The sequence below is a fragment of the Hyperolius riggenbachi genome, chromosome 1, assembly GCF_040937935.1.
Source record: "Hyperolius riggenbachi isolate aHypRig1 chromosome 1, aHypRig1.pri, whole genome shotgun sequence".
NCBI classification, from domain to species: Eukaryota; Metazoa; Chordata; class Amphibia; order Anura; family Hyperoliidae; genus Hyperolius; species Hyperolius riggenbachi.
In genome coordinates, this window is record NC_090646.1 from 352,683,360 (window position 1) to 352,705,661 (window position 22,302).

General features: G+C 44.2%; 1 protein-coding gene across 4 annotated transcripts in view; it reads left to right on the top strand.

Annotated features, from left to right (window-relative positions):
• Nucleotides 1-22,302, top strand: part of LOC137513307 (small conductance calcium-activated potassium channel protein 2-like) — a 204,040-nt gene that overhangs the window by 61,136 nt on the left and 120,602 nt on the right. The window lies entirely within an intron of this gene.

Below are 22,302 nucleotides of genomic sequence, written 5' to 3' on the forward strand. Positions count from 1 at the left end.
GACAATTCAGATTTAATTCCAGTTGCAAACCAAGTGGTCAATTTTCAAGCTGCATACATTTTTCATGAACTTGCAAGACAGAATTATTTGCATTGTCCCTGCTCTTGTATGACCATGTTACCTCTTCTTCTTTCAAGTTCATTTATTTTAGCAGGTAACTCTAAAACACCCACTAGTTCACTGCACCGTAACCGTTGATGACTTTGTCAGTGGTGGCTACCTAGGGATGCCACGAGGGGCAAGGGATTGTAAGCATAGGGTCCTCCTGGACATGGGACCCTGTGCAGTACCCAAAGACTGCTCCCCTGGTAGATAAACCTCTGTGTCCATGTTTGAACTTAAAGCAAATCTGAAGTGATAATAAACTTATGAGATAATGAATTGTGTGTGTAGTACAACTAAGAAATAGAACATTAGTAGCGTAGAAAAAAGTCTCATATTGTTTTCCAGTATAGGAATAGTTAAAAAAAAACTTCAGTTATCTATGCAAGAGAGCTTCTCTGAGCTGGGTCGGGTTTTCTGGAGCACTTAAACTACAAAGAAACAGTGAGAGACAACTTGTGATAAGGTTTTACTGCAGGAAAGTCCAAAGGGTCATTATTTGTACTTTGTTTTATAGCTTCAAAGACAGAGTGGGGTTTCTAAGAAAGACTGCAATGTGACAGAATGAGGCAATGTAATATATACAGTATCTCTGAAAATAAAAATATGAGACTCTTTATTTGCTACTATTGTTCTATTCCTTATCCATACTACACACACAATTCATCATATCATAAGTTTTTTTTTGCTTCAGGTTTGCTTTGAATGAAGTACTTATTTGTGCTGTAGTGTAAGTCCAAACATAGCGAGGCCTATAATTGAGGACACATCTCACTCAAATGTCCCTGTGCCATCACTTTAAATACAAAGTATTTACTTTAAATACAAAGTACCCATTGATGGATTTATTGAGGTGCAAGAAGCAGCGTATGAATACACTGTACGAATACCACAAGTATTCTAACACTGGCATCACATCTCATCCCAGAACCCCCAGTGCTTGTCGGTCACTACATTTTCCATGTTAATATGAGTGCTCTTTGCAGTGTCTTGGTAAATAAACTCAATGATGTCCTTCTTAAGCCTGAGTGTGCTGTAGTATGTGAACTGCAAGAATGGGAAATGTCACTTTGTGTAAGTGTGAGTGCTGCCATTCACCTTTTCTGCGCTTGTTCATTGGTGGCTGCCTGTCATCATGATGTGCATTGCTGTAACAGATTTCTGCTCCTTTGAATCTATGTGTATAATGTGTAATATCACCTCCACAGCTTACAAATGGGAAAATAAAAGCTTGTGTTCTGTTGCACAGTATTTTGTAATATATTTTAGCTTCTATTGCCAATGAGAATTATGTGAGGTTCATGTGCTACTTATAGTTTTATTATTATGTGGTCTAAAAATACCAGATTGATTTTTTTTAGAATGAAGTTTATGTGATTTACAGCTTGGTACACTGTGTATGACTTGTGACTGTAGTCACATCAGGGTGAATCCTTTGGGCTTTTTTGGTCAACAATTAGGCTCCATGTTGTGACAGTTCTCTTCTGACTGCCAAATAAAAATGCAATAAGTAAACAGAGACATAATGCTCAGTTAAGCAAAGACATATGTATGAGAGGAACAAGAAATGATACAAAGCAAAAAAAATGGAAAGGAATGTTTGAAATGTGTTACAAAGGCTAACTGATACATTCATCCGCTTTGTTTAATTACAAGGGGCTTGATTCACAAAAGCGTACTAACTGTTAGCACGCCAGTGAAAAGCCGCTTATCACGTGCAAACTGCCTCTTCGCGTGCTAATGCGCGCTTAAGAGTTTGCGCACGTAAAGTTTATCACACATAAAGATTTGCGCGCGTAAAGTTTTATGCGCATTACTTTGTGTGCAAAATCAGCCGTTTCGCGTGCTAAGTAGTGTGATAAGCATACTTTGCACGCAAAGCAGCTGATTTTGCACACGAAGTAGTGCGTGTAATACTTTATGCGCACAAACTTTTACACGCGCTAAAATAGCATGCGAACAGTAACAGCTTTGCTGTGCAAACTACTTAGCACCCTGGTTCGCACGTGCCAAGCTTTTATGCGTGCTAGCTGTGTTTGCATCCTCTAGTGAATCAAGCCCTATGTGTCCTACAAAGAGAACAAAGGGCAAGGCTTCCAATGGCCCAAGAGCAGTGGCGGCTCCAGCTTCAGATGTTTGGGGGGGCTCAATGGCTGGCAGGCGGGGCTCATGCCAAAAAATGGGTGTGGTCACACAACAGAATGTGGGAGTGGTCATGGGTGGGGCCAAATATACATGACCTTAGCAGCAGTGGTGTAAAAAAATCTACCAGGGCAGTTTGAGCTCTGTCATAGTGTTTTCCCCCAAAATACATGTGTAACGATTGGTGTAGCAACACAGACGTCTGATTATGTGTGATCTGCAGAATCACCAATAATACAGACGCTATACCTGATTATGTGGTGATCTGCAGTATCACCAATAATACAAGTATAGCTGGCAGAATACAAAGTATGTAGTGCTTGGTGCAACAGTAACAGAATAGTTTAGCTAGACCTCACCAGAGGAGCTGGTGGGCACTATTGGTACACAGTAACTGAATAGTTTGACAAAACCTCACCAGAGGAGCTGGTGGGTACTATTAGAACACAGTAACTGATTTCTTTGGCTTAACCTCACCAGAGGTGCTGGTGGGTACTATTAGAACACAGTAACTAAATAGTTTGACAAAACCTCATCAGAGGAGCTGGTGTGTAATATTAGAACACAGTAACTGAATAGTTTGACAAAACCTCACCAGAGGAGCTGGTGGGTACTATTAGAAGAGCATCTCACCAGTGACAAGGGCTCACTGGTGAGTAGAAAGGTCAGACAGGCTAGGATCAGTAACAGGCGGGAAGGTACAGTACAGAATCGGCAGGCAAGAGAGTAGTAAGATATCAGGCAGGGTTCAGCAACAGAGTCAGATGGGTAGAAGTACAGAAACGATAAGCAAGAGCAGAGTCAGAGGGTAGCCAGAGTCATACACAGAATATCAAAATACAGTAATACAATAATCTTAGTCTTGTGTGAAATCCCTGGTTTCCTCCCAGACCAAAGCACACCAGATACTATCTAAGGTCTGAGTGCTAACACTTGAGTATTCGCAACAGCAGACAAGTTGTGAGTGAACAGTGAAGACTTATGAAACAGAGGAGACCCCACGGCCGCGCCCACAACAATCAGCCAATCCGGAGCGCCGTGAGTCTCCTCTGACGTCAGCCGACTGGCTGGTCATCTGGCGCGCCTCCTCCCCGCATAAAGGTCCTGTCTCCGCGCGCCCACGCGATACGGCAACCCTATGTGCAAAAGACATACCCGTCCTCGGCGTACTAGATGCCAGAGGCACGGGCGAAGTCCCTGAACAGGAAGGCAAGGCGGCTGTGGAGACACCCTGCGTGCCCGCAGCCGCCATTACTGCGGATGTTACAACATGTAATCTAATAGCATTTCACCAAAAATACACATAATTTGGCAGAGGTTCCTCCAAAATACAGATAATATGGTAGTGTTCCCCCAAAATAGACAATCTTGCAACAGCTGTTCCCCCAACATACACATAATCTATGGTAAAAATCATTAGACTGTGAGCAAATTACAAGTAATGAGAAATTCAGCAATCTTGAGGCCTCCAAGTAATGAGAAAAGCTGTAAACACAAGGCCTCAAAGCAATGAGAATTGCAGAAAACGTGAGGCCTCCAAGTAGTAACAAATGCAGCAATCATGAGACCTCCAAACAATGACAAAATTCTGTAACCTTGAGGTAATGACAAATACAATAACTATGAGGCCTCTAAGTAACAAAAAAATAAGGAATCATGAGTCCTCCAAGTTAAAAACATGCACATTAATATATTAAGAGAGGTGGAAAGAGACAGGGGGAGAGAGGGTGGGCAGAGAGGTGGAAAGAGACAGAGGGGGAGAGAGGGTGGGCAGAGAGGTGGAAAGAGACAGAGGGGGAGAGAGGGTGGGCAGAGAGGTGGAAAGAGACAGAGGGGGAGAGAGGGGGAGTAACGAGAGACAGTTGTTGAGCAGAGAGGTGGAAGGAGAGGCAGCATGAAAGGGAGGGCAGTACAAGACAAAGGATGGGCAGAGAGAGAGAGACAGAGGATGGACAGAAAGACAGAATTGGTCAGTACCCTGTTGGTCTCAGCATCTGACAGACAGAGAGTGGTGAAAGAAAGAGAGAATGCCTATGGGTAACAGAGCATGAGGCAGGATGTATTACCTCCAGTCCATTGTCCTGGACTGGCTGGCTCACTTTCTGCTCTGCTAAATACATAATAATAATGTGGGAGGACTATAGTGTATAGTGGTTTCTAGGTGCAGGCTGTATTGTGTGCTGGGTGTGGGTGCAGGCTATAGGGAGTAGTGGGTGCTAGGTGCAGGCAATAGTTGGTGCTGGATGCAGGCTATAAAGGGTGCTGGGTGTGGGGGTGCAGGCTATAAGGTGAAGTTGGTGCTAGGTGCAGGCTATAGTAGGTGCAGACTATAGGGGGGATTGGGTGTTAGGTGCAGGCTTTAGTGGGTGCTGGGTGTGTGCAGGCTATAGGGGGTAGTGGGTGCAAGCTGCAGGCTATAGAAGGTGCTAGGTGTGGGGGCAGGCTATAGTGTGTAGTGGGTGCTGGGTACTAGGTGCAGGCTATAGTGGGTGCTAGGTGTGGGTTCAGGCTATAGGGTGTAGAGGGAGCTAGGTACAGGCTATAGTGGGTGCATCTATAGTGGGTGCTGGATGTGGGTTCAAGCTATGGGGGTAAAGGGAGCTAGGTACACGCTATAGTGGGTGCTGCTGGGAATGGGTGCAGGCTATAGGGGTAGTGGGTGCATCTATAGTGGGTGCATGTGTAGGCTATTTGGGATAGTGAGTGCCTAGTGCAAGCTATAGTGGGTGCTGGTTGTAGGTGTAGGATATTAGGTGGTAGTGGGTGTGTGTGCCATTTACTTACCAATGCCATGCCCCTGGTGGTGGATGACAGACAGGTGCTGGAAGTTGCAGAGAAGAGCAGCTGAGGGCGGGATCTCTTCCCTGCTCACCTTCCTGCCCACCTGCTCTCCTCCTCCGACCAGCTTGAGAAGCAAAGCGAGACATCCTACTCCCATCCACTTCCCACCTACTTTCCTCCCCTCCCTCATGCTTTCCTTCCAACAGTGATTGGCTTGGGAGTGGAGCTACCTACTTCTGACTTCTTCCAATGGGCCCTTCCTCCCTATTGCTGACCAATCACGCAGCAGGGGGGGAGGGCCCATTAGAAGGAGGCAGAGAGGATGCAGGAAAGTAGCCGAGCGATGAGTCGCAGTGTTCTCGCCACTTGAAGGGGCAGCACAGCGTCAGACACTGAGACTCGAGGAGGCCGCGGGGGTGGGGGGGGGGGGGGCTGACCACATGACAGCTGGGGCTGAAGCCTGGGTAGGCCCCAGTGTGGCGCCGCCACTGCCCAATAGTGGAAATCTCCATATTTACAAACATAAAGCTTTCACTGCTAATATTGTACATGCAAGTGGTAGAATTCCCACAAACACTCTGACCATTTTATGTCTTTTGCCAGGACTTGGGCTAGAATCTTGGTGGCATGCATTTTGTATCTGACTATATTATTATTATTATTTATATATGGCCAGCATCTTCCATGGTGCTTTACAATAGAAAATGTGCAGTACAGACAGTTACAAGTTACGGGTAACAGATAAAACATACCTGAACCAGTCAGCAATGCATCATACATGAAGGTGGAAAATATGAAACGCTTTAACCTCTTCAGGACCACAGGCTTTACCCCCCCCCCCCCCCTAAAGACCAGGCCATTTTGTGTTAAATAGGCCACTGCAGCTTTAAGGTCAAGCTGCAGGGCCGCACGACACAGCACACAAGTGATCCCCCTTTTCTCCCCACCAACAGAGCTATCTGTTGGTGGGGTCTGATCGCCCCCAGGTTTGTTTGTTTGTGTTTAATAAATATTTATTTGATTATTTTTTGTATTAAATATTTCTTTTTTTATTATTTAAATAAGGCTATCACAGTGGATCACTTCTGAGTCCCCAAGAAGGACAGCCGTGTCACACTGCTGTCCCCTATACAGCGCTGCTGTAGATCGCAGAGCTGTACATGTTAATTAGACGGCCGTCATGTTAATTAGTTTCGCCATCTAACAGTCTCTGCTCCGCCCCCCCGAGCAGGAGATGTAGTGAGTGAAGAGGAGGCACTCCTTCCTGTCTTCAGTATCGATGTGCCTAGGCTGTCCGTGTACCAAGCGGATATCGTAGATAGAGGATAAAGCCGGCACCATCAATGGAATATTTTAAATATTATGCTCTTTTATTGATTTTCATCATAGCAATCCGTCACATAAAGATGCGACGTTTCGGGGAGGTCCCCTTTATCAAGCAAGTGACAGAATGAAAATGAATACTATTACATTACAATTTATATGGAAGCCACCATGTAACCTCCAATCATTGGTCAGGAACATTAGGACCAATGGGAAGGCCCAATCTACCATGCGGACCTGATAGAAACCTTGTAGATAAGGACAGAGCCAATGAAAAAAGGAGGCACTCACCTGCATGGAAGCGCCCAGAAACGCCGCACACCGCCGTCTCCGCGTGCAACAGCAGCCATCTGTGGCCGAGGACCGCCCCAAAGAGGCGGGCGGGACTCCCACATTGGTGCGAGGCCGGGGGAGCGCCACGTGACCAGCTGCGTCAACCAGTCACAAGCTGGGCCAAAGTGGAACGCGGAAGTGGCGTGTCGCATGCGAGGACGCATGTCCGCGTCAATCTGCAGCGTCCACGTGACCCAGCCGGCGCCGCCCCAACCGCATCACCATGGCAGCAGAAGCTACGAATCCGCGTCTGTACGGAATCCCAGGCGCTAGACATGCTAGACAAGGGAAAAAAGTAAATAGCAATAAAAAGAAGTGAGAAGGGTAGTATAAAAGCAGATACATATTTCTACTTATATCATAAACATCATAATTTGATCATAGGTCAGTATGAATAAACCCACAATAACAGCTAGACCCAAACTTATTAGGTCCTGAGAACTAGGTCTTAAAGATATAGATACATGTTGGTCACATCATAATAAAGGTGATAATTCAAATTCTCTATTAAGGCCCCGGGGGTCAAGGCAATCTAATGCCCTGATCCAGTAGGCTTCCCTATATAGTAATTTTTTAATTCTACTTCCTCCTCTATTCATAGGTGGGATAGCTTCAATAATTTGGCATCTAAGCTGATTAACATTGTGTCCATATTTAACAAAATGTGACGGAACAGCTTGTTCCACAAGTTTGTTACGTATGGCTGATTTGTGGGCAGATAGTCTTATTTTAAATTTGGATGTGGTCTGTCCTACATAAATAAGTCCACACGGACACTTAAGCAGGTACACCACATATTAAGTATCACAATTATAGCAGCCTTTGATTGGAAATTGTTTGCCTGTATGTGGATGAACTATATAAGGGGATCTAATTATAGAGTGGCAGTGCACGCAGTTAAGACAGGGGAATGTACCCCTACGTGAGCGACCTTCCGGTGGTCTAACCAAGGTCCTCATCTCGGCGTGTACTAGTCTGTCACGCAGAGTGGGAGCTCGCTTGTATGAAAATAATGGTGGACTTTGGAATTCAGTAACTGAGGGGGAATGAGCGAGACAATGGACTCCAATGCTTTTTAAGAATTCTATTAATGCAATTACTCCATACATTATAATGAGATACAAAAGGTAGTCGATTACCTATGCTCCTTCTCCCCTTAGGACGACCAGATGTCGCTCTTGCTTCCTTGCGTGCACTAGCCACTACCTCTTCAGGATACTGTCGTGCTAAAAACTTCTCAGACATCTCGTCCAACCGGGACTCCAATATGTCCCCATCATCCACTATGCGGCCCAGTCGCATGAACTGGCTTTTAGGTATGGCACATCTTGTGTTTCTAGGATGGAAACTGTCAAAAGATAAAATAGCATTTCGATCTGTGGGTTTTACATAAAGATCTGTGTAAAGTCTTCCATTATCAACCTTCACCAGTGTATCCAAAAAGTTAACATTATCAGAATCGCAATATATAGTGAGGCGGATAGCCTCACATTGTTGGTGTAACTGTGAAACCAAATCATCCAGGGCCGAATGGTTCTTACCATCAATCGGATTCAGAGTGAATTACCTAAACTTAACATACAACTAGAGAACTTGATACAACAACCTCAAGAACTTGTTAAACAAGATGAATTTGATAAGATCCAGACAGAACTGGAGACCTTCCGTAAAACGGTTACCAATTAGATTGAGACAGTAAAACGGCACAAATTCCAACGTGATGCTACAGACTATAGCTCTGGATATGTCTATGTGTGGCAACAGCCATATAAGCGACCAGCACGACCGAAAAATCCCCCCAGACCACCCAAAGGGGGACCACGCCCAGCAAAACCGACAGAACCATTGCCCTCTGAAAATGGCTCCTCTGATTTTTTGCCAGTCAGCACCCCAGAGGACACTACAGACGTGTCCAGTCAGGACGAAAGCGGCGTGGTGGGCGCCACAGGAAGCATAAAGGAAAGGCTACGCCAGAAACAGAGGAACAAAAAGTAACATGTAACAATATTGTGGTTAACATCTCCACTTTTACATTGTCTGATTCTCAGACACGCGTTCTCAACAAGGGACTTTCGTTTGCCCCCACCCACTGGCTTGATCGCCTTCAACTTGATTTGGATCTCCAAAGGTTCTACAGAAAGTGAAATTGAAGTATTACTTCAGCCTACCTCGTTTTCCACCAACCTCTGATGACCATGATGAATCTGTGCTGACACTAAGGGACACCACATTGCGCTTAAAAAGTTCATTCAATCCACCATCTTGTCAAATAATTGATAACTTTATCAGCAATGTGTCTAAGGATATTGATACCTTATTTAGGGCAGGCAATCCTGGAACATATGTTCAACACAACCTCTCTACTGAGGAGCGACATGAATTGCGGGAACTGGAACTGAATGAATCTATTGTCATAAAACCCGCAGACAAGGGGGGAGCAGTGGTGGTGATGAATAAGGAAGATTACGTGTTAGAAGCGATGCGCCAATTAAGTGACTCCAATACCTACCAACCACTTCCCTGCGACCCCCTGTCTGATATACAAAAACGCATTTCAGATATCTTAGATAAGGCAGTCCACGACAGAATAATTGATGATAAATTAGTCAAGTTCCTTCAGATGGAATGTCCAAGAACACCAATATTATATTTGGTACCTAAAATCCATAAAAATCTACAACACCCCCCAGGCCGCCCTATTGTATCAGGGATAGACTCTGTTCTCTCACCGTTAGCAAAATATCTCGATTTCATACTTCGCCCATTTGTTGTAGCACAAAAATCATACTTGAGGGACACCTCTATGTTTCTTGAGACTATTTCTTCCCTTAAAGATATTCCTGAGGGAAGTCTGCTGGTTACCATGGACGTTGAGAGCCTCTACACCTCCATCCCTCACGATGGAGGTGTGGAGGCTGTCAGTCACATGCTATTCATTGCATCCGATTTTTCTGACCCACAGATTCAGTTTCTGATTGATCTATTGTATGTTGTTTTGAAATTTAATTATTTTGTGTTTAATGACCGTTTTTATCTACAGGTACGAGGTACAGCCATGGGGTCAAACGTGGCCCCATCCTACGCAAATATTTATATGAATGTATACGAGGAGAGCTTTGTGTATAGTAACCCTAACTTTCAAAGATATTGGCTCAGGTATATTGATGATATTTTTTGCGTGTGGGCGGGGCCACGTTCGGCCCTGGATGATTTGGTTTCACAGTTACACCAACAATGTGAGGCTATCCGCCTCACTATACATTGCGATTCTGATAATGTTAACTTTTTGGATACACTGGTGAAGGTTGATAATGGAAGACTTTACACAGATCTTTATGTAAAACCCACAGATCGAAATGCTATTTTATCTTTTGACAGTTTCCATCCTAGAAACACAAGAGGCTTGATTCACAAAAGAGTGCTAACTGTTATCACGGCCGTTTTCGCGCGAATTTTCGCATTGCGCGCGATTGCGAATTTTCGCGCGAAACGATAAAGTGAATTTTACCGCGAAATCGATATCGTTTTCGCGTGAAAATTCGCGTTTACGCGCGAAAACGTTATCGTTTAGCGCGAAAACGGCCGTGCTAACAGTTAGCACTCTTTTGTGAATCAAGCCCAAGATGTGCCATACCTAAAAGCCAGTTCATGCGACTGGGCCGCATAGTGGATGATGGGGACATATTGGAGTCCCGGTTGGACGAGATGTCTGAGAAGTTTTTAGCACGACAGTATCCTGAAGAGGTAGTGGCTAGTGCACGCAAGGAAGCGAGAGCGACATCTGGTCGTCCTAAGGGGAGAAGGAGCATAGGTAATCGACTACCTTTTGTATCTCATTATAATGTGTGAAGTAATTCCATTAATAGAATTCTTAAAAAGCATTGGAGTCCATTGTCTCGCTCATTCCCCTCAGTTACTGAATTCCAAAGTCCACCATTATTTTTATACAAGCGAGCTCCCACTCTGCGTGACAGACTAGTACACGCCGAGATGAGGACCTTGGTTAGACCACCGGAAGGTCGCTCACGTAGGGGTACATTCCCCTGTCTTAACTGCGTGCACTGCCACTCTATAATTAGATCCCCTTATATAGTTCATCCACATACAGGCAAACAATTTCCAATCAAAGGCTGCTATAATTGTGATACTCAATATGTGGTGTACCTGCTTAAGTGTCCGTGTGGACTTATTTATGTAGGACAGACCACATCCAAATTTAAAATAAGACTATCTGCCCACAAATCAGCCATACGTAACAAACTTGTGGAACAAGCTGTTTCGTCACATTTTGTTAAATATGGACACAATGTTAATCAGCTTAGATGCCAAATTATTGAAGCTATCCCACCTATGAATAGAGAAGGAAGTAGAATTAAAAAATTACTATATAGGGAAGCCTACTGGATCAGGGCATTAGATTGCCTTGACCCCCGGGGCCTTAATAGAGAATTTGAATTATCACCTTTATTATGATGTGACCAACATGTATCTATATCTTTAAGACCTAGTTCTCAGGACCTAATAAGTTTGGGTCTAGCTGTTATTGTGGGTTTATTCATACTGACCTATGATCACATTATGATGTTTATGATATAAGTAGAAATATGTATCTGCTTTTATACTACCCTTCTCACTTCTTTTTATTGCTATTTACTTTTTTCCCTTGTCTAGCATGTCTAGCGCCTGGGATTCCGTACAGACGCGGATTCGTAGCTTCTGCTGCCATGGTGATGCGGTTGGGGCGGCGCCGGCTGGGTCACGTGGACGCTGCAGATTGACGCGGACATGCGTCCTCGCATGCGACACGCCACTTCTGCGTTCCACTTTGGCCCAGCTTGTGACTGGTTGACGCAGCTGGTCACGTGGCGCTCCCCCGGCCTCGCACCAATGTGGGAGTCCCGCCCGCCTCTGTGGGGCGGTCCTCGGCCACAGATGGCGGCTGTTGCACGCGGAAACGTCGGTGTGCGGCGTTTCTGGGCGCTTCCATGCAGGTGAGTGCCTCCTTTTTTCATTGGCTCTGTCCTTATCTACAAGGTTTCTATCAGGTCCGCATGGTAGATTGGGCCTTCCCATTGGTCCTAATGTTCCTGACCAACGATTGGAGGTTACATGGTGGCTTCCATATAAATTGTAATGTAATAGTATTCATTTTCATTCTGTCACTTGCTTGATAAAGGGGACCTTCCCGAAACGTCGCAACTTTATGTGACGGATTGCTATGATGAAAATCAATAAAAGAGCATAATATTTAAAATATTCCATTGATGGTGCCGGCTTTATCCTCTACCCGAGCAGGAGATGCGCGCGAAGCCTGCGCGCGATATCCTGCAAAACAGAGTCCCAGGACTTTATGCCGATCGGCATTGGGCGGTCCTGGGGCTGCCGCCGCGGCCTCGCCCACCGGTGTGGTGCGGTCGGCTAGAGGTTAAGGTGCCCATAAACGATACCATTTTTTCATCAGATGTAATCTTTCCATGCTATTTTTGCTATCTAATTGTTCAGGAAACTGTGCAGTGTGTGGAAAAACTGATGTAAAATGATTGTATGGTTGATTGGAAGAGAAAATATAAAGATCAGAATGTTGGATTTTACGATCAAATCAAAAGCGAGAAAATGCCCTAATTTACCCAGGAACAATCGATAATTACTTTCTGATTTCTTTCGATTGTAAAGAATTGCATCGAAAGACCCCATCTGATGAAAAATTGTACTGTTAATGGCCACCTTTACACAGCAGTAATAACATAGGGGAAAGAGTCCTCCCAGAATGAGCTTACAGTCATGTGTATGCATAGTTTTCATGTTACAGATGATTTCCCAACTCTCTCACAGTGCTTCTGTTAGGCCTCTTTCACACAGGGAGCTGACAGGCAGTGCGTCCAGTGTGGCTCGTTTATGTGTCTGTCCCAGCCTTGACAAAGGGGACTGGATTGGCCCCATGTTCTCAGTTTATGGTCGGACGATTGTATATATGTGTGTGATGGAACAATAAATTCCACTGTTCCTGGCAAAGACTGTGTGCGTATCTCTACTTGACCATTGGATTGCAAATTGTCTGGGGATCCTGCACCAGCATCCGCTAGAATAAGGTGTGCAATTCTTTTTCTCTATATCTACAGTGTGGGTGGGTGTGTCAGCTGCATCAGTGAAGCCACCGGGTGCTTGTTTGGCATGGGCAGTGTAGTGGCGTTCCTCCTCTGCATATGTATCTTAGTGTAGCAGCAGTTGTGGTTAGATTCTACATGAGGCAGTGTTAGTAACAGTGTTTATTGATAATTGAAAAAAAAAGTTTAAATGCTTAAAATAAAAAATAGTATAAAAAGTGTTTACGTCCCCCCAAGGCAATGATTGGTGCAAGGCAAGGGATCATGTGGTCCCTGAATCAATCAGTGTGCCCGAAGGTCTGTATCCATGATGTATGTGGTGACTTTTACAGGTGACTTTTTTCAGGGCGAATTATTGTGTTCATGATATTGTGTAATATAATTTAACAAAAGTTATACCTCTTGAGGGCCAGAGGTTTACACCCCCCTAGTGACCAGGTAATTTTTTTTTTATAATTCAGCACTTCACAACTTTAACAGTTTATTGCTCGGTCATACAACTTAGCACCCAAATGAATTTTTCTCCTTTTCTTCTCACATATAGAGCTTGTTTTGGGTGGTATTTGATTGCTGCTACATTTTTTTTTTATTATTATTAATAAAAAAAAAGACCTTATTTAAAAAAAAACAACACTTTCTTTTACTTCCCTCTCTCCCCCCTAAATTGGCCCCTAACTACGTTACATACACTACATGATACACACATAGACATATGGATTAGATTGTGAGCCCTTCTGTAGGACATATAAGTGACAAGGCTGTCCTCTTTACAGTGCTGTGGGAGATCGCAATGCTGTATACATATATTTCTCCCTGTGAATCAAAAAAAAAGCCTGCCAGCTCCGATAGTGGGCTGGCAGGCTGATCTCTGCGGCTGGCTCTGTGTACTAATGGGCACTCACGCTTGTGCAAGTGTGAGTGCCCCTCTAATCTCGCTCCTTGCGAGATCACGCCATGTGGCACGATCAAAGAACAAGAGAGCTACTCTGCAGCCATCCTGCGTTAGGTGGTCGCAGAGTGGTTAAACGATATTTAGCAACGTGCAGTGACTGCAACCATCATGATGGATCATTGAGCGACTGATCACTCAGATCTCCATTGCCCGCCGTTATAATGTTAGTAAATTTGTTTAAATGATTCACGGTAGTGAAGATGGATTGTGGAATGATCGCTTGTTGCTGCTGATCCAACTTCATGTGGGTACTTAGCTTATATTTTAATTTCTGTTACAGCCAGTAAAAATTATCATTTATAACTACAAGTAACAATGTTAGTTAAATAGTAAAGGGACTCCGAGCTCAACTTAAAAAATGAAAATAGTACTCACCCGGGGCTTTCTCCAGCCCAGTGCTGGTCGGGAGGTCCCACGACGGCGTCCTGGCTCCTCTCCTAGTCCGGAATGGCGGCCCGGCGGTAGCCCGGCGACACTCGGCCGAGTGTCGGGCTCCGTCTTCCGCGTATGACGTGATTGACGTCACCACGCGGGCCGGCGTGAAAGTATGGCGTATGCGCGCTTTAATCGCGCATGCGCAGTACTTGTACGCAGTACAAGCCCCGGGTGAGTACTATTTTCATTTTTAAGTTGAGCTCAATGTCCCTTAAGACTTTGTTGAAAAGAGCGTGCAGTTTAGTGAAATGCGAAATCGCACATAATGCTTTTTAGTGGTGATGCCTGCGTTTGTTTCCTGCCTGCAATTCATGCACGTAATGAAAACTGATTCCCCGCCGCATGAAACTGCAACAAGTGTACGATTCCCATAGACTGAGAAAAATAACACGCAAAGGATGCAAAAAATTGTCCGTGGGAAAACAGCGGTGTTTTCCAGGGACACAGGTGTGGGCTCTCCCTAACTGTGCCTCTCTCACAGTCGTCCTGTGCTACCTCAGATCTGTGTTCTGAGGCAGTGTTTCTCAACAGTTTATTGGTATGTACCCCTTTTAAAACCCTATACTCACCAAGTACCCCCTAGCATAGTAAACATTATCACAGGTACCCCTTGGCAAATATATATTTAATCCTAGTACATGATACTTGGTTTCTAAACCATTTCCAAGCATTTACTATTGCTTTTAATTAGCTAAAATACAAATCTGGTGTTGTTTAAATAAGATTTATAATTTTCTTAAACTCGAAATTTGTTGTTCTTGGTTAAGTATATCACACCTGAGTACCCCCTGGAACCATCAGAAGTACCCCCTGGGGTACGCGTACCACACATTGAGAACCTAGGTTCTGAGGTGACGAGCTGCTGTGAGGGGCTATGTAAATTTGGGCAAACTTGCATGCTGATAAATTTAGGTGCCGCCATAGTCGCCCATGTCAAATGTCTCTGATGTCGGCTATAATAGTAAATTTGGGTGCCAAAGTCTCCCACTATAAAATGTGGGTGCCCAAGCAGCTGCTCACTATAGACACTGCTGCTTCAAATATAGTGGCTATAAATATAGCTGCAGTTTCTATAGTGGGTGGTCCCGGCACCTGTTATTTTATTGGGCAACTCTGGCACCTAACTTTACTGTTATAGCCGCTATTATCTGCGTTTTACATGGGCACCTATGGCAATGCCTATTAACCACTTCCGGATACCGGGTGGTTTGGCTGATCTGTGCTGCGGGGGCTCTTCAGCCCGCAGCACAGATCAGAAATCAGGCAGGGCGATCAGACCTCCCCCCTTTTTTCCCCACTAGGGGGATGTCCTGCTGGGGGGGTCTGATCGCCGCCGCGCTGCTGTGCCTAGCGGGGGGGGGGCTCCTCAAAGCCCCCCTCCGCAGCACTAGTCCTCCCTCTGCCTCCTTCCCTCCCTCTCCCGTCCCCTGTGTGCGGCGCAGGACGGAAAGCCGCTTCAGCCTATCAGGTGCCGGCGGTCCCCGGCCAATCAGAGACCGGGGATCGCCGATCTCTGCCACGGCGCTGCTGCGCAGCAGCGCCGTTTACATGTAAACACCGGGGAAGATCTTCCCCGTGTGTTTACATTTACCCTGCGAGCTGCGATCGGCGGCTCGCAGAGTGCTCACGGAGACACCCTCCGTGAACTGACATGGAACGGCCGCTCATACGAGCGGCCGTTTCCATGGAAACCACTTCAGGATTCAGGGGCGTAGTTAAGCGTACGCAGAATCCTGAAGTGGTTAATGTTAGGTATAGATTGGGCAGGATTAGTGTTAGTAGTCTGTGATATGCTGGGTACACACGATGCGATTTCCTGGTCGATCGACTATTTCCGATATGTTTGATTGGGACTCGATCGATAAAGCCATCGATTTTCTCATGTTAAGTATGCAAAATCAATGGCTGTATCGATCAAAACCCCATCAAACATGCCGGAAATAATCGATCGATCCCGTCAATCGAGCGGGAAATCGCAACTTGTGTACCCAGCATAAGGTGGTTAGGGTTAAGAATAGATAGGGGAGAGTTAGTGTTGAGCATAGATAGGGCTTATCTATAATGGCACTGAGAGGAAAATAGCTTGGACCCCTGTCACGTAAAAAATAGGTAAGGACCAACTCAATCCATCATTCAAAAATAATGTCATTTTCAAAATCATGATCAATAGCTTACAAAACACCCAGTTTTGAAAAACTGTGATTGTTAGCTTTCCATAATTTGTGGTCTTTTTCTGCTCTCCAGACTCTTCTGGGGCTATGCAAACAAAGTATGGTAAAATAATTTGCGAAAAAAAATTGCCCTATACAAAGCCACATACATACTTTAGAGTTGATGGCCTGCTAAATGCCCAACTAGCTATCAACTGAGAGATATGTGATGTTATTTTAACCATGATAAGTTGTAGAATAGATTTTAGGATGTTTTAGGGTTGAGGCTTATGTCTTGTGAATTATTTTTAGCGACAAACTTAATCAAAAGCAATAACATTTTTATTTTCATATATTCTCTACCAAAATAAAAATCTTGTAAAAATAAAACAAAGTGACAGAACTTAAAATGGAATACTTACATTCTTACCGTAAGGACCCTGCTTTTTAAATATGTATGCCATGAGGGTATTTTTGCAAATAAGAGCTTGCAATTATTGTTAGTACAATCAGAAAATAAAAAACACAACGTAGAAAAAATACACATTTATTTCCAAATAATATACTGTATTATGCCCATACATCGCATTAGAGAAATAATTTAAATGCTGGGATAACCAGCAAATCAAAGTTGTGGGTTTTATCTACAGTAGCACTGTTTATTTTAAACTTTTCCCTTTTAAAATGCATTTGAGAATACCATAATTACTAAGGCCCCGTTCACACTTGCGTTTTGGCAAATAAACGGACCGGATCCTGATCGGATCCTGATCGGATCCTGACCTGATCCTGATCAGAACCGTACGGTTCCGATCCGGATTCAGTCCGTTTGTATCAGGCATGCATCAGGCTGCCATCCGGATCCGTGGGCAAAAAATAGCGAAATTTAAAAAAAGAAATGTTGGGGTCAGCAGAAGGTGCACCTGGTGCACGTGTAGAATCAGGTTCCTCCGCTGTAGGCCTCACCTCCACCTCCGACATTCTGCCAAACAGTTCCAGCACGTCTGTCACTGCTTCTCCACTCCAGACATGCTTTGCCCATGTGTCCCCATCCGAAATGGCCGCTTGCAAACGCATAGGAAGTGGGGTAGAACGTCAGGTTTTTGTAGGCAGTGTGTTCTGTGCCTTCCGTTCCCCATTGGTTTCTGTGTTCCGGATGGTGCTGTCAGGCTCCAGTCCGGCTCCGGTCCGGGTGCGTGGACCGGAGATCCGGAGCCAAAAAATAGCACATGTTGGAAAAGAGTCCGGAGTCTGGATTCGATCCGGCTCCGGTACGTACGGAACGGACGCGTGTGAACGTCCGCATAGACTTTACATTGCTATACGGGTCCTGACGGCGAAACCGGAAGTGGCCGCCAGCGGGACCCGGAGCATCAGAGCGACTCGTCGTGGGCACCGATCAGCTGCAGGGGGCTGAGGTAAGCCCCAGGTGAGTAAAACTCATTTTTTTTGGGACACTTAAGGTTCACTTTAAAAGTCTAATTTGTGGCAAAAAAACAAGATCTACAATAGATCATTTAGGTATGATGAACAGCAATAAAGTTATTGGGAAATGAATGGAAGGAGTGCTGAAACGTGAAAATTGCTTGCATCCATAAGGTAACAACAATTCAATGTTTCCAACACTACCCCATCATCTCCTCTTTTCTGTGGACATTTCTGTCATGTCACATCAGAAGTGGAAGTGATGTTGATGAGGGCCAGTTTTCCAACAAACTAGGATATATCGTCAAAGAAGTACATGTATGCTAGTATGACCTTACCTGTCACTACTCTCACATAGAACCCTCCTCTTGCGGGCAATTAATAACCCCCTCAAGGGAACTAATACCCACCCCCCTTAGTGGGCAGCTTGCAGCCCCCCCCTTCCCGAGGGAACTAATAACTCCCCCACTTTGTGAGCAACTAATAACCGCTCCCGGAGGGAACTAAACCTTCCCCCTCTTTTGTGGGCAACTAATAATGTCCCCTAGAGGGATCTAATAGTGCGCTTGGACATTGAAACCCCTGATGAAGATTGCACTACAGCGCTCTTGATTTGAAGAAATCTGGAAAGCGCTGCCTGGACCATTTTCTGAACGATTACGATTGAAAGGAATGCAGGGAAAAAATTACATTCCTTGAAATGGCTATAAAAATTGCTTTGAAAATATTTTACAAATCGCAATCGATTGGTCCCAGCCCTGACTTCTGGTTTTAAGACCACGGCATAATCAGGTAATGTTTTGTCACCAATTCCTCTTTAGCCATTACATTTGGCCATAACAAAAAAGATTATTATACATATTGGCAGCAATAAATAAAGCTAAAAATATAAATATAATTTAAAATAGTAAAAAAAAGTAACACATAAAAACATAAGAATTCTGGCACTGCAAGCATTGCAGCATCACTGCATCAAAGCTATCTGCATACATTTGTAATAAAAAAAAATAAAAAAAAAAAGGCTTGCCAGTTGCCATGTTCAGTGCATTATGCTAAAATGCACTAGTTTTGTTCAGGCACTGGGAGGATAGCCATTACATTTTGCTGATAGGATGCCCCTTGTCTGCAACACACTCTCCTGTCTTCCCGCCTGAAGGGAGAGAGGAGCTCTGCCTGTCATTGAGTCCTCCTCTCCTGCACTGCAGCAAGTGTGCATCTGCCAGGAGTCAGAGAGTAACAGACTGGAGGGAGGAGACCTGTAAGCAAGGGAGAGCTGAAAAGCTCTAACAGGAACTGCAACAAATTCAGGGAGGAATCCTCTGCTTTCTGCAAGCCTGTATAGAAATGTGTACATGTGTATTTCCAAACAAGTAACACTGTTCAATACAGAGCTTTCAGTCAGGAGTGTACAGTACTGCTTGTTTACTGTTTGTGTAGAGTACTGTTAGTAAGGTGATCTAGCAAATGAAGGGTCTTGACCTTCCCTTCAGGGATAGCAGAACTATAAAGAAGTTGCTTTTTTTGTTTTGTTTTGCTTAATATATTTTGTAGCTGTTTGGATGTGTTATTTTGGAATTGTATTCCTCATTAAATCCCCACAGGTTTTTGTAGTGTCTGGACATGTATGCACATGCATGTGCATGTATTATGTACAGTATGTTCATAAGAGGCATTATTGTGGGAAAAAAAAACATTTCGCAGCTTGTATTTACATTTGGGCAAAAAGTGTACAGTCCAAAATTATTCATACCCTCTTCCATAATCAATTGAAAAGCCTTTATTGGCTATTGTAGCAATCAAAGGCTTCCTATAATTGCAGACCAGCTTTTTGCATGTCTTCACAGGTATTTTTGCCCATTCATCTTTAGCAATGAGCTCCAAATCTTTCAGGTTGGAGGGTCTTTTTGCCATAACCCTCAGCTTTAGCTTCCTCCACCGATTCTCAATTGGATTCAAGTCATGTCTTTGGCTGGGCCACTCCAAAACATTAATGTTGTTGTCTGCTAACCATTTCTTCACCACTTTTGCTGTGTGTTTTAGGTCATTGTCATTGTCATGCTGAAATGTCCACTGGTGCCCAAGGCCAAGTTTCTCTGCAGACTGCCTGATGTTGTCGTTGAGAATCTTCATGTATTGGCAGAGCTGGAACAAGGTCCTTCAGCACCCAAGGCTGAGACAGCAAAGTGCGCCCCTCCATCCCTGTCTCCCCAGCCATCACACACTGATTGCTATTAGACTAAGAGGCGCCACAGGGCCCACAACCTCCCCAACACCTTAATATCTAGTTATCTGGCTTGCAGTCACTGCCATGTATCCCCTTTTCTTATTTCTTTCTGCTTCAAACACAATTAGGAATGACAGCTGAATGAATTCTGCGCCCCCTCCTACATTGCGCCCTGAGGCTGGAGCCTCTCCAGCCTATGCCTCGGCCCGGCCCTGTGTATTGGTCTTTTATTATAGTGCCGTTTACTGTGATTAGGTTCCCTGGTCCATTGGCTGAAAAACACCTCCAAAGCATTAGGTTCCCACCACCATGTTTGGCCATGTTTGACAGTGGGGATGGTGTTCTTTGGGTTGACGGCTTCTCCTTTTTTTACACTAAATGAAGGAAACTTCATTGTGACCAAACAATTCAATTTTTGTTTCATCTGACCATAACACAGAAGAACAGAAGTCTTCTTCTTTGTCCAGATGAGCATTTGCAAAGGTCAAGTGAGCTATTGTGTGCTTTATCTGGAGAAGTGGCGTCCTCCTTGGTCTGCATCTGAGGAACCCAGCAGTGTGCAGTGTCTGTTTGATCGTCTGCCTTGAGAAATTGCCACCAGCAGAGCCCAGATTCACCAGGATGGCCTTGGTGGTGATCCTTGGATTCTTTTTTACCTCTTCACTATCCTCCTGGCCAGCACAGGTGTCACTTTTGGCTTCCAACCACATCCTCTGAGATTTTCCACAGTGAAGAACATTTAGAAATGCCCTTTCCTGACATGTGAGCAGCCACAATTCACAGCTGTAGGTCCTCAGTGGGCTCCTTTGTCTTAGCCATGACTGTCCACAAACCAACTGCAGAGAGCTGCTGTTTTTCACCTGTTGAGTTTAATAAAACAGCTGTCCCCAATTACTCAGGGTAATTAGGATGCTTTAGAACAGCTTGGACTATTTGGAATGGTATAGAACTGGAGTTTCCCACAGACTGTGAAGGGTATGAATAATATTGGACTGAACACTTTTTGCTCAAATGTAAATAAAAGATGAGAAATGTTTTTTTTCCCCACAATAATGCCTTTTGTACATTGTTTTATTATCTTTTGAGAGCCACCTATGTCATTTCTCGTAAAAAAAAATACTTGCTGGTTGAATAAAAGTAACTTTAAGTCAAAATTTGCCAGGGGTATAAGTAATTATGGGCAGCACTATATATATATATATATATATATATATATATGTACACACACACACACACACACACACACACACACACACACACACACACACACACGCTCACACTTGTGTGTGTGTGTGCTTATGTGTGTATTTGTGTGTGTTATAGTACAGTTAAGACACATACTTTCTTGGGCAGTATTTTTTTCCCAATAATAATTTTGGAAAAAGGAAAGGAAAAAGAAGAATAACCTGAAAAAAATATTACCATATTTCTCAGATTTCATCCTTTAGAGTTTGAAAATAAAAACTGCTAATATAAATTTAAAAAAATGTATTTGTCTAGTTCTCCTGTTTATCACAAAAACTTAAATTACGCTTCTGTCACAAATTATGATATTTTGTTATGGAACAAAGGTGGGTTTTTGCTACAGTGTGCACTTTTCACTTTGAAATGAGAAAATATCACAAGTATTATTTTGGTAAAAATTAGGGAGAAAACAGAGAAGGTTAATTAATTTTATTATGTAGAGGGCATGGTCTTTAAAAGTGGGATGGTTAAAGGGGTTCTGTGGTATTACAAAACTGAAACAAGCTGATACATTTACCTTCTATTGGCCCCCTGCAGAGGTAATGTCCCATGCCGTCCTCCTCCGATGCTCCGTTCCCCGCCGCGCGGTCACGCGAGTGAGTACAATGCTCACCCCCACGCGCGGTATCGGGAACTTACTGCGGAGACGCAGTACAAGAAAACTTCATACTGCGCCTGCGCTTTAAGCTCCCCATGACGCCTGCAGGAGCAAGCATTATTCGTCTGCTTAGACGAATATTAAACCGGGAGCGGCGACGGGGAACGGGTGATGGGAGGAGGACAGCGTGGGACATTACAGCTACAGGGGGCCGATAGAATCCCCAGGTAAGTGTTAGCTTGTTTAATTTTTATAATACCATAGAAACTACTTTAAACAGTACATTTTATTGTACTAGTTTTCAGTGCCACCCCATTATTATGTTTTATCCTATTACATTTCCACATTTGACCCATGGTCCTACTTACTCTTGATCTTCCTGGTAGTCTAGTGGTCCCCCATATGTTTCCCTGGTGATCTAGTGGCATCTCCAAATGCTTGCTGGGGTGTAGTAGCGTCCCCTCATACTTTCCTGGCAGGGCAAGGGT